A 13,472-nucleotide genomic window follows, 5' to 3' on the forward strand; every position below is an offset into this window, starting at 1 on the left:
GCACCATGGCACTTTGGAGAAAGAAGAGTATTATAGCTGTGAGGCATTTTTTTCTTAGCTCTTGCTGAATGTGGTGGTTCGCCTCCCCTGCCCTGGGAATGTTCCTTATTCTTTTGGAGAAAATTCAGCATTTGTTTCTGAATCTTGAAGGAGCCACGTGATGAACTACTCTGTGTATGACAGATGAGTGGGCCTTTCATTTTTCTCTGCTATGTTATCTTAAAATCAGAGGTCTAACTTGAGTATGATGTCACGTGCCTACTGATGCATAGCCGCATTGCCCCTTTATTCCCTAGCTAGGGATCAAAGCTCCACTGTGGGATATGGTTTGTATGTATCTTAGTCGATATAGCTTTGAATTACTCATGTCCTGTCATAGCTTTCTATAAAATTTATACCTTTTTATCGTGGAAAGCTGTTCTTGCATGTTACTGACCTTTATGAAGTCCTCGTCTTTAATAAGCTTGGTGTGCAGCTCCTCTATCTTTTATGTACTGAAAGACAATTTTTGTTTTACAGTTTCATTTCAGTTCTGTAAGTGATAAAAGCCTGGGATGGAAAGGCAGATAAGATGAGGAAAGAAACTGGTTTTGCGTGAAGAACGAACAGTTTCTCCCCATTTTTACAGCTATGGCATGCTTAGAGAAAACATGGACCATTATCCAAAGCTCCTGCTGAAGGAAGACTTGAATTACTGAGATGATGAGCAACGAGGTTGTCTGGACTTTGCAGAAAGAACCGCTCATCCACTTATCAGCTCTTGCTCCATCTGTGGAGAAACCTCCTGATCAGATTTAAGCATAATCTTGGGAGACTATAGGTGAAGTTTTCTTGTCAGCATTTCCTCTTCCATCTTTGTAGAAGTTACCTGTTTAGAAACTGAGCTGCAGTGGCTGCTGCTGCAAGTCTTGGATTTATCCATTCCAGTGCATCTGAGTATAGATAAATGGGTCAGCTAGAGTAGGTCTTCTGTTATATCATTGTTTCAGTTTTTTGTTTGTGTTCTTAAATATCTTCTGGGATCTGCCTTTTCATGATTTTAAGCAGCAAAAAGGCTACTCTTGCCTTGAGAATAATAAAAGGTATTAGGGAAGTGCCTAGAAGGATAGAAGCCAAATAGTAGGCATGTCTAAAATCTCTCTGTACATGGAGATTACTGGCAGCCTCAGCCCTTGGTTCTTTCATGTTTCCGTTTGGTGCTCACATATGTATGTTGGTAGAATGAGTAAGGATGTTACTCTGCCTTCTCAAACTACCGTGTTCAATTTGCTTCCACCTCTTTCTCGTTGGCCCTCTTTTTTTTTTCCACAGAAGCATTCCCTGGGCAATTGGTACAGGAAACTTTACATGAACAAATGATGGCGTCAGTACTGTTGCGTGTTGTTAGTCAAGGATGTCAAGGGGGGGTGGCCAAGAGTAGCTGCAGTAATAACCTAGGGAAAGAACATGTGCTTCTGAAGCTAGGGAAAAAGAATGCGGAATACTGTGAAATATCAAAAATAGCAAAGTGAGTAATAGTGGTGGGTCCACTTTGAAGATGAAGGTATTCTGTTAATTCCTGTGGTAGCAGTGTGCCTGTGCTACCCCGGATAAAAAAAACTTTTTTTTTCTCTGTCGGTAGTGAATTCACATGGGTGACATCTCTGTAGAATGGTGCTGGCACCCTCTTCTGCTAAGAGTACCTCTGAAACAGAGAAGAGCGTGATGGTAGTCCTTCATTGTATACTGGCTGTGGTATAACAGTGCAGCTGAAAGGATACTTGTAGCCTTTGAGATGATAACTGGGAAAATATTAAAAGTGTGGAACTGGTGGTAGCAAGGCCATTTTTGGATTAGTGTAAATGCCCACGGTTAAACTAGGATGAAAACTTGAAAAGAAGACACAAGCTGTGAGAGCAACTGGAGGTCTGGAAAACCTAGATGTTCTGCGATGTTTGTAGGAGCGCGTGGAAGATCCTTGGCATAGCTGGCTAGCAATGAAGGGATTCAAGTCCTATCTCTTCAAGGAAAATGTGAACTTATTGGAAATGTCAAGAAATAAATCACAGAACCAAACAGGCCAGTTAGAAAGCTTTTGAGTTGGGATATGTTTAAAAGTAAGGAGGTTTGAATTGCTGTTCCAGTTTTGAGCTTGGGTGCCAAGACACATAGCTTGGAAACTGATTTGAGCAAGTAGTTTTTATCTGAGACTTAATGACTGAAAAGAGCGCAGAAAGAAGCTCTTGTTATTTGTGTGTTTCTTGGCTAGTCTGTCATTTTTAGAATTTTCAAAGCTAATAAGGTAGGAAAAAGTAAGTACCGTGGAAATGGTGACGTGGTCCTGTAACTTCTTCCTCTTAACTGGTCTATGAACATTTTACAGAGCTCTTCAGAGTTCCTTTAAACTGGAACTTGTGGTATTTTGGTGGTGTTGAAACAACTCTTTGAGAATAAAAGGGGGGATTTTGCTGAAAGGAATTGTGAAGTGTATTGCCTTTGACAAAGTTTTCATCAGAACATTACTAAAGACTAAGATGGTGGTGCTGAGACAGAACGCAATCAGCCTCCAGGGAAAAAAGCACCCAGAGCAAAATTCCTGTTTGATTTATGATTTAGTTTTTGTTGTTCTTTGGTTTTTCAATGACTGTGTTTTTACTGACCTCATTTAAAAGACAATCATAGAGCATAATAAAATGGATAGTTCCAGTGACTTAAATTATATTTGAAATGAACAGCAAATAGTGCTTTACTATCAAGTAGCGCCTTTCATTAAAGGCTCCATTGTAACGTTAAGATGATCGATGAACTCATGTTTTGTGAAACAGTAAATGAAGGTGCAGAAGTTACAGGATTTGTCCTGTGGGAAATATGCCAGAGAGAAGAGAGTAATCTGAGGCCTTTGAGGCTGCAACAGGCGTGGACCTTTTTTGAAGCAGACTGTTAACGGAGGAAACTATTTCTTGATGTAGTTGTTAGTTCCAGTCAGAGCTGCCTGCTGTGTTAAACTGGATTTGAGTAAATGGAGGGTTACTATGGTTTTGCACATAGTAGCACTTACATTTAGAAAATTGGACATCTTCATAGCACATGGTGTAATGATAAAATATAATTGCTTTTTTTGTTCCTTTCACTCTGAGTAGGCAAACAGGTGAATTCAAGACAAAGAGGATCATTAGATGTACAGTCCTGTAGAAATCCAGGTTGAATACTTGCAAGCATGCAGACAAGTGTGCCATAAAACTTAAAAAGAGTGTCAGGGAGAGTCTCGGATCATTTGGCCTTTGAAATCTAAATTAATTTAGATTAAACATTTGCCTACTGAGTGTCCCAGTTGCCTCGTGAAACACCACATACGTGGCCATATCTGGATTTCATGATATATAAAAGGAATGAAGTATTTAGTGTTACATTCAGAGATGGTTTTGCTGCTTAGTGTTCCAAGTCGTGGTGGCAAGTCAGTCACCTAGACAAAATGAATCACCTGTGCAGAAAGCTAAGAGGCAATGGAGCAGTTTCTGATCACCTTAGGAGAATGGTTATAAATGGCAGTGGCTTTGCTTGCTTTTTACGTATATCAGAAAACACTAGGCCACTCTGTCTATACCACGTTATTTTTTATCAAGGAAATGAATATAACAATCGGTAGGGTTAAAAACCAGCAGCTCCTCACCACGTCAGTATGATTGTAATGATCTCAAAATGACTATTTGCTGCGTGAGAATCAGTAGGCTTACTGATAACAAGAAAGTTCCGTTTCCGACTCATGGCAGTGTAGCAAGCAGGTTGTTTGCCCTTCTTCAACTAACTGTTCGTGCTTGCAATGTAACTGTTATCTATCAGGCATACTAATTTAACAGTACTGTGGAGGAGTACTTCAGGAAGCGGTGGTGGTATGAGGGGAGAACCCTGGTCTTAACACTAATACGTGTAAATAGGGTAGGGGTGCAGTTGCTTGGTAAACAGGTATTGTTCGGACAAGGAGGCAGCGGTTTTCTTTCCATGTTCTTTCTTTTCTTTATGGAATATCAGAACTACTTCGTTGCAGAGGTCCTGAAAGCATAGCCTCAGACCCATTGCTGCCAGTATCTGTTGATGGTATCCAGGGAGGCCTGCCTTAACTTTGGCCTGATGATTTGATTATAATTTTCTTTGTTTACCTTGACAGCATTTCAATAGCTCACGAGCAGAACTTTGAGATATGTGCTGCTCTATTTGCTATCATGAAATATTTCATTATAGAGTACCCAATATTATGCAACTTTCTAGTTCTAACGTCTTCCAGTGTTCAATGAATAGATTTTGAGTTTCTTTTCTGGAGCTTTTCCTTTTGTCACTCTCTGTTCTGTGTTGTGCTATGTTAGCTTGGTCCCAGCAAATTTTGTGGGATAACCCTGATTTGCGGTGAGGTAAGTGAACGTAATTGCAAAATCATCTATTGATTGAGGATCTGCAGACTTCTCTGCTGAAAAAGGACTGTGTAACGTGGAAAGTATGTGATAGGAAAAATTAAAGACATTTCTGGCCTGCCCTGAAGCTATGCCTCCTTGTGAAGTACTGTTAAACCGTGTTTTAAAACACAGTATTTATTCTCCTTGTCCGTGCAGATGAGTAATTTAGATGGAACGATGTAATTTGCAGAGCTGAAAAAGATCTCCGTGGTGGAAAACTAAGAGTTGCGTTGCTCTCCGGGCTTTCAATTTACCCAAGCTGCCATTTCTTCAGTGTGTTCGCTGCTTGTTAATAGCCATGCTTTATGTCATTTGCTAGCAGAAATGTGTGCCTTTGCACAGCTGTTAAACTTTCTCTCTAAGGCATTTGTGGAAAGGAAACACTAAACGTGAACAACGCTTAAGTGAACGCTTGCGAGAAAAAGTCAACCGGGAAACAGACGTGGTATCGTGTTATTGTTCGTAACTGTCAAATGCAGCCAAGCGAAAATCTAGACTTTATCTGGCTATAGAATTCAAGAATGTTTTGTTGAATTGTTCAGGCTGACAGTTTACCAAAATGCTGTTTGTATTGGAGTAATTGAAGGAGGACAGGTGGAGATGTTAAATGAGTGATCACAAATGATCTTGAGTGATCGCAGTGGCTTGTAAATTGTCCAATGGTGAGTTGCTGAACTTGGAAGCTACCAGTTATTTTTGAGTGATGTGGAAAATGAGTCCCTCCTCGTTTCAGTTGGCCATCCATAATTCTATGTTCTCACTTTATATTGCCATATTTTAAAAGCCATGTAATAGGCTTTGAGTTGCAATGTGTGTTATGAATGATTCAGTCATTTTTCAGTATAAATTAATTCACAGTGAAACGCTTTTGGATAATTTGTGCTTTTTGCCTAGTTATGCTAATTTTGCTGTAGCTTTCTGCAGCTAAAATAGAAAAGCTGTTCATCAAAAACGTTTTTTTTTGTTATCACAGTGCAATGAACTTTTTTAAGGTTTTGTGACAGCTGAATACAAATATGCTCTAATAGGAGCTCATTTTTATCATTCTTCCAGAGCGCCAGATTTTGACTGGCCCTTCTCTGTGTATGCAGGGCTGGCAAATTTAAAAACAAACAAAAAACCAAAAAAGCCTTCTTTTGGAAACAGCAGAAAGGAAAGAAGCTTCCAAGCTCCCATGAGGTTATAAGCTGCCTGAGAGCTGGTGGTCATCACAGCCCCTGTGGCAATGGACCAGAGCAGTATTTCTTTCTGTGCATTCCGTGAGACAATGTACATGGCACGTGGTCAACACAGGAGAGCGTTCCATGAGAATTTCATGGACAGGTTTGAGGTGAACACATTTTCCATGTGTGTCAAAGCTATGGGTCATTCCCACTCAGGATATCCTCTCCTCTCTGTGTAGTAATACGTTTTGGTGTGTGCCGTGTTTGCTGTCAGAAAAGGTCTTCAGAATCATCAGCGACCTTAGGAAATACAGCAACTGCTGTGCAGGAAACTGCTCTGCTGTGTGGGGTTAGGTAGGTATGGTTGTTAATGTATCTTGCTTTTTGGACTTCTTGTCGCTAGTTTTGCGGGACTGCTGTAGAAGCTGGTGTCAGCAGCTCCGCAATCCATACAGTTTTACCAATACAGTTTAACGCACCGTTCTCTCAAAAAAAAAAAAATTTTTACCTTTGGACTTAGTCTACTGTCATTATTGCCCTTAGCGTTACTGGTAATGTAAAGCAGCCTGCTCACATGAGGGATCAGGTTCATGACCTCAGAATGTATCTACTATGGGCTTTTTGTAGCTGATAAAATATTTCCTCAAACAAAAGTTTTCATCTGTATCGTGTTCAAAGTGTCCTGAAATCCAATTAAAAATACAGAAAAAAATATTGCTGAGAAAATGCAATATAAAAAAGCAACCATCAGGGTAACGGAACCAAAACACACACACAACAGTGAGAGTGAAATAGCATATATTTTCACAGTTTTGAAACTGTGATTCCACTGGATTGTATTAATCTACGCCTTCAGAAATTGAGAGCGGGAAGTTTTATGCCAATTAATCATGTGGCTTATGGAATAAAAATTTAACTGTTCCAAGGTGCTAATGTCTCAACTGTTGCTAATTTGTCTGTCACACATTCACATTTAAGTTAGAATACTTAAATCTTGGTTTTTGACCTGTGAAGAGTAGATAGTGTAGTTGTATGAAAGACTGTATTACTGTCTTTGACTTCTGGCAGATTTTCTGCAAATACAGTAGAAATAATGAGCAGTGAGGGGTACTACTATGTGTTTTGATACTAATATGTGTTGAACTGTAATTTCATCGACTCAACCACATTTAAAGTTTTGAGCCTGACATGAAATCCTGGACACCTCAAAACACTGGAGATTTGGAACAGTTGGTTGAAGAATTTTGGCTTTTAGTGTTGCAGTCCTGAGACATCTGGCTAAACAGTAAAATAAACATGTTTTCGGAGTACACAATTTATATGTATCTATATGGTGATCATGAAAAGCCTTGAGTTTATGGAATAGTAGTTATCAGGATGCATGAAGATGTGTGAATACCATCCAGACGGTCATCTTTTACTACTTGCTTGTATGAAGGTAGAGCGCGGAGAAACTAATTAAACTAATGCCAAATGGTGTTCGTGTGCTTCCTGCTCTGAAGAAGTGATTTAATGCAGGAGGGGTCCTTACTGAAGACTTAAGGGCTGCTACTGGACAGTGGTGGGGTAGTTCTCCTTTTTGTTCTCCAAACGGAAGAGTATTTGCTACTCAAGGTATGGGAAGGTAACTTTGCTGTATATTTCGCTGCCAACAGAGACGCTTGATGTACTTCCTGAGCCCCTGCTTAGCTTACCTTAGTGAACCTGTGTTTATCATAGTCCCCCTTAAATTATTGTTTTTCTTCTGTGTTTGCACCCTTCAAACATCTGTGGAAGGTTTTGTATTCTTTCTTGGCTGTCATGACATGAGTCCAGCCAACTGCTCATCTTCGTTCTTCTGTTCTCATTGCCTTCCAAGTTATCTTTGTTTTTTTTTTTTTCCAGGGGAGAAAAATCACACCCAGAAAGCAAGCTGATGATATGTTTTTCTGATGTGTTCTTTTCCATACTGAACTGGAGAGTAAATTTGTGAATAATTTGTTATATATGTCACCACTGTTAGGAAATGGTAATGCAGAAGGAGACCTATATTTATTTTGTGTTCCTTTCAGGCTATTTTTATCAGAGGAGATAAACTGTATTTTTTCACTCTGAACCTTATTCTGTTCCTGTAGCTTATTTTTTTGTCTTCTGTGTTTGTTTTCTGTCCGTCATATGCCATTCTTACAGTTTTTGAGAGGGTCAAATCATCTCTTTAATCTTAAAGGTATCCTTCTATGCAAGGGCAACCACCCCTTTAGGACGCAAAGGAGAAAAATCCAGAATAGCTTTGGCAAAGTCTGAGTAATGTCAATTTTCAGTCACTTGCAAGTTACTCCTATTAAAGCCCTTTCTTCTGGGATGTCAGGGCAGCTTGCTAAGAATTTGCTTTGAAGAGTCAAGATGCTTCCTTGAGGAGAAGTTTGCTGCGGGGTTGCTCCAGTGTTAGATGCCTATAGAAATCTGGACCATGAAGTGAATGCTCCCAAAGTCTTAGATGTGAGGTGTTTTTTTTACAGGATATCCCAGATATAATAGTTACTGAGAAAGCGTGACATTGCTGTGAGAGCCCCTCGCGTCCATCCTTTCTTCAGGACAAACCTGAAGTAAAATCGAATAGTGAGCCTTTATAAAGATAAGGCAGTCTTACTGTGGACTAATGGCTTGAAATCTGTTCCTTTTAAAGCTGCTTTTTATTTTTCATTGTGTTGTGTGCTGTGCTGTATATTGTAGTTTCTTTTTGTATTTTGCCTCCAGAAATTTGCCCTTTCTTCCCCCTTTCTCCTCAACCTTCCATTCTGATCACCTGGGACTAGATCATGCTGTGCATAATGTATATTTGCCAGAGAAAGAATTCTAAGTGACATTTGAAATATTTGACTTCGGTCACATCCAGGTGTGTCTAAGCCATCTTTTGTCTATCAACTCTGATGCTCTTGTCTTTCAAGGTATGATTTTTTTTTTTTCATTACGAGCTGCTGCTTGTGTGCAGGGCTGGGAGAACCGTTTTGTTCTAAGCAGAGTAAAACTGCTCTTAGAAGTTCCAGCTTGGTCCACCTGGGGTTGAATTGGCTGTGGAAATTCAGTTTATGGCTAAAGAACACTAATAAATCTAGGAAATTTGCAAGGATGTAACTAAAAACATAACTCATCCTCATCTTGTAAGCACATAAATTTGTCATTTACAGTGGCGTCAGTCTGGAGGATCCAGGTTTCGTCTGACATAACCAGAAGAAGAATCTGTGTGTTAATGTTAGGTTGCATGTTAAATTTCATGAACTTCAAAAAGAGTTTTGAATACCATCTGAACCGTCTCTCTGCTATTTCTTTTTTTTGTTGTCAGGACCTCATAGGTGGACTTGTATTTCTATTCACTTCTGAGGGCACTCCTAGATGAACACACCTAAAAGCCTGCCTGCCTTTGTTCTTGTACGAAATGCTGTTGCTCCATCTTGCAGTGACCTCAGTCTATCAAGCACGCTCCTTTGATAGCGTCTCAGTTTTCTTCTTTTGCTTAGACCTTCTGTGCTTCGTTATTCAGTAATTCAAAGGATAAGTTGCAGCTTAATCCTCCATGTGAAGTGTGATGCAGGGATGTGATCAGCTTCCCCTCAACATATGTTCTAAATTGAAGTCTAGTGTTCTCTGTGCATAGAAAAGGAGTCATTAAAGCTCATTTGTCACCTTTCCATACTCTCTGATTCTTGTTTCTAGGAGGTGTGCAACGTTTTAGTTGAGTGTTGACCTGAAGAGGGCTGGTCAACTTCCCGGTATAGTTTTCCACCAGAAAATGCTGATTCATGTAACTGTAACCATTATTGGGTATTTATGACTTTCATGATTTTTTTTATATTTAAATACTGCATTGCCTTATGTTGAGCATATACTGTGAAATACCATGTAGTGTTCTGTGTATCAGCTTTGGCGATACTAGGATGCAAATATGTTCAGAAAGTGAAACAATTCAAATCTGGGATTAGAAGGTGTATTTACAATGGTGAGGATTTTCTTTGGAATGTCAAGTCCGAGCTGCAGTTTGGTCAGGTAGGTACATGGTCATAATTTTACTTTAACAGTCCGAAAATTAGGCTGTTCATCTTCTCAAACTGTTATGCGTAGCTGAGCTTGTACATGAATTTGGCAGTACATCAGATAAAAAGATTTATTACTAGAGAGCAGCTTAAAGTGATAACCATGATAAATATTTGCTTATTTGTTTATATTGTTGCTCACTTACGATCCTGTAGAAGTCTTGCTTCTTCAGTAGTTTAGGAAAGTTGCTGTCTGACAACTTTCCCTGTTTTCCTGTCACTATCTCATTATCTTCTGGAGAGAAAGCTGGCTGTCATTTGTTCTTCAGACTTTGAGTCATCTCTTGTAATTTCTGTGCAGTGACATAATAGCGTTGGGTCCTGGGTGCGTGTTGATGGCCAACATACTAAGTTTACCATTAGGTTTGTTCATCCCCCTGACGCAAGTGGATCTCCTTAGACAGGCTCTTATCCTTGCCGTATGATGGTATTCGACTTTGGAGAGACAATGATCAGGCCCTAGAACTGCCAGTCGTACTTTGGCTGCCAGTTTCTTTACTCTGCTCGTATTCTGGTTGCGTCTTGTGGAATTACTTGTCTGGAGTGAACATCACTAGGAAAGTTACATGCTTCCCTTGAATCCTTTTTTCAGATCTCATTCTACAAAATAACTCTTAAACATTTCAGAATTGCAAAACACATTAAAATGGAGGGTCTGTGGCTGTTACTTTTCTGTGGTCTTTTCTCCTCTTTCAGTGGTTCCTTTTTCACTGAAAAGGTCTATTTCAGAAAAATACTCTGATATGTGTATCTGTGTGTAGCGTGCATGTTGGTAAATGTCACTCTTGTTACAGGAGCAGTAAATCAAAATGTCCCCTGGCTACAGTGGACAAGTCTTTGCCAGAATTGTTCATTTTTAGCTCGTTAAGTACCTTCTCTTTGGAGAAGGATACGATGTGGAGAATCATATAATGTGGAAAGGAGCATTTTCTTTTTTCTGTACAGTGTACAGTTTCATTTAGGAAGGGGAGGAACAGAAGGTAGAGAAGTTTTATTACCTCAGCCTGCATGAGTGGCAGGTGGACTTTTTCATGACTGCCTTCCCCCTCCCAACCCTTTATATTTTTCTGCTGTTTGCACATTGAACCAGGTGTGTCCCTGTTAGACTGAACACTTGACAGGTGCACAGCTGTGCCGGTGTTGTGTTTGGATCACCTACAAGGGTATCTGTGTAGCAGAAGCAATGCAGTTGAGCAGGATCAAAGAGCAAGCAACTAAATCATTGCCTAGTAAATGACTGGAGAAGTATTTTGATCATCCCTGAAATGTTTTCAAAGCAAATGCGAATTTGCCAATTTTGAGCGGAAAAGAGCAAGTCAGAGGCTAAGTCCACAAAAACATTGTGTAGTGAGAGGAGAGAAAGGAGAGGAGACGGTTAAAAGGGATGGTAGAAAGGGTTTTAACATGTACATTCCTTTTCATCCTCTAGCAGTTTTGGGGATCCAGAAGATGAACCCAGGCCTTTCCCTCTGTTAGTACTAGTTACTGAAAATGAGAAGGTTCATGTCAAATTTGGCTTGTTCCAAGTGAAAATTTTCAGTGTTTTGCTTCATGAAGAACAGCAAAGACTTTTTTTCTTCTCTTCTCCCCTCTTCTCCCCTCTTGTCCCCTCAGAAACATCACTTGGTATCATGCTTGGAGATCCTTTGGGGCAATCTGTAGAGATCTGATGAAGTACAAGGTCTCTTGCTGCTTTTGCTCTCTGTCCCCCGCTTTTAACTTCAAAATCAACTCTCTCTATTCTTCAGCCACTCATAGTATCTAATACATTTAAAATATGGGCTGTATAGGATTTTCGATGCTCAGACCCTGAAAGAGAGTCTCATCTGTTCTGTGTTGTAATCTAAAGCAGATTAGCAAGATTGTTCTTGCCCTGTTGTTATGGGAGGGGAAAAAATCCAAGAGTGAAGAGGAATTGTTTCACGAACTTAGTTCTTTTAAGATTTTGCCAGGAATGGATCCCAGTATGTTTCTATCTTGCCAATGAATAAAGCAACTTCTGCTCTTTAGAGCTATATTAGCTACAGATACCTATTTGTATTTAACCAGCTGGGCCATGAGTTTGATAGAGGGGCACATCTGAGAAAATGACATGTTAGGCTGTGTATTCTTTCATACATATTCTTTATGAAAATGAATTTATCTAAACTCTGTAAAGGAAAAAAGTATAAATTAACTGTCATAACATTGTACTAGGCTCTTTAAATAACTAATCTGTTTTCTGGATGCACCCAGACCTGCGCAGCCTGAAGATGTTGCATCATGGACATAACTTTATAAAGGCCAGTTTTTGACACCATTGGATTCATCCTTGATCTGTTTTTTTCCTACTATTTTATTTGACCCGTTCAAAGGTAGGCAGGGCTGAGCATTGTGTTTTAAGGCATCTGTAAGTTGTTTGCACCTGCTGTACAGATCAAGGAACATTTTAAAAAAAAAAAAAAAAAAAAAAGAAGTTGAGCCTGTGTTTAGGAACAAGTTAGGCTGGTAACGAATCTAAAGCAATAGCTTTTGCTCACAAGTGAAAATTCCACCTGTAGTAAAAATTCTTCCTGCTGTGCAGCACACACTTGAAACCCTTCTGTAAATCTCATGTTGTACCAACTCTCTCCCTTTACTGCTAAAGGCTAAAGCTTGCTTGTGCATAGCTAGAATTTAAGTCCTCAAAGTAGACTGTGGTGTGGTCATCTTAGAGTTGGTATTTTGCCAATACCTGCACAAACTTAAAGCATGTGTGAAAGTGCTTCACATACATGTAACATGATGACAACCTGTGCACGAGGTAATAGCATTGTAGCTGTTTGGAGTGCTGTCATTTGGAGCAGCAAATACAATTAAGGTAAGATGCGCTATCAATAGGACAGTGCTATAGTTGCATTCAGTCATGTAGCTGGTGTGCAAGAGGGCAGATACACCTGAGTCCCGAAGAGATTTGCAGTCTTCATTTTCTGAAGCCACTGTCAAACAATACTACCTGTATTTCCCTTCTTCAGAGCAGATTTTTTCAGAACACCTTCCTAAGAGAGACACCAAAAATTGGATTTCCTGCATAAGCAAAATCTCCACAAGTCGAGTGGAAATAGGAGTCTTACTGAAGGTTTGAGCTGCCTTCATTCAGGTCTTCCTTGCTATTATAGTTGCATAAGGAGGAGGAAAGGAATTTCACAATGTGCAGATAAGTTTCCGGCAATATTAAATTGAAGGATTTAGACACTGCTGTTACTCAGCTTCCTCAGTTTTTGTGCAGAGGTTTATACATGCTGGTGGAGATGGAGGAGTGCAAGTGCTTGTGCTTTCAATTTCTGTCTTAGTTAAAATGTCTTGTAGGCTTTGGTCTGTCTTGGGAATGTTACTGAACTGGTGGATTTAGTCCTTTGGTCTTGGGTTTCCGGGGGCTGCCTGTGCTTAGAGGTGTACGTTCTTTCCACCTTTGTCTAATTTCCTCCCTTTGAAGTGGAGATCAGACTTCCATCGAAAGCGAGAGTTGTCCAGATACATGACACGTGAACATCTGACTTGATTTGAGGATCCGTGAAAGGCTTTCAAGACTTTTTTCTTCTAACATTTGTGATATCTTCAATCACATTTTAGAATGAAAACACAGTAGTTGCCTTGCTAGATCCCCTTTATATTGTAGGAAACATAATGCTGTACATATAAGATCTTTCAAGGCCTAGCTGAGATTTCAGCTGCATTGTCCTCCATATGTGTTTGAAAAATATCTGAGTCATGTGAATGTAACTTGACAGAGCTGGATTGCCTTAAACATTTTTACCTCTGATGAAATATAACTGCAAATACATCGAGTGAAA

At 39.7% G+C, this 13,472-nt stretch overlaps 1 protein-coding gene across 6 annotated transcripts in view; it reads left to right on the top strand.

Moving 5' to 3' along the window:
- The window catches only part of ARHGAP24 (Rho GTPase activating protein 24), a 256,751-nt gene that overhangs the window by 27,014 nt on the left and 216,265 nt on the right, over positions 1 to 13,472 (top strand). The window lies entirely within an intron of this gene.

Source organism: Struthio camelus, chromosome 4, assembly GCF_040807025.1.
Source record: "Struthio camelus isolate bStrCam1 chromosome 4, bStrCam1.hap1, whole genome shotgun sequence".
NCBI classification, from domain to species: domain Eukaryota; kingdom Metazoa; phylum Chordata; class Aves; order Struthioniformes; family Struthionidae; genus Struthio; species Struthio camelus.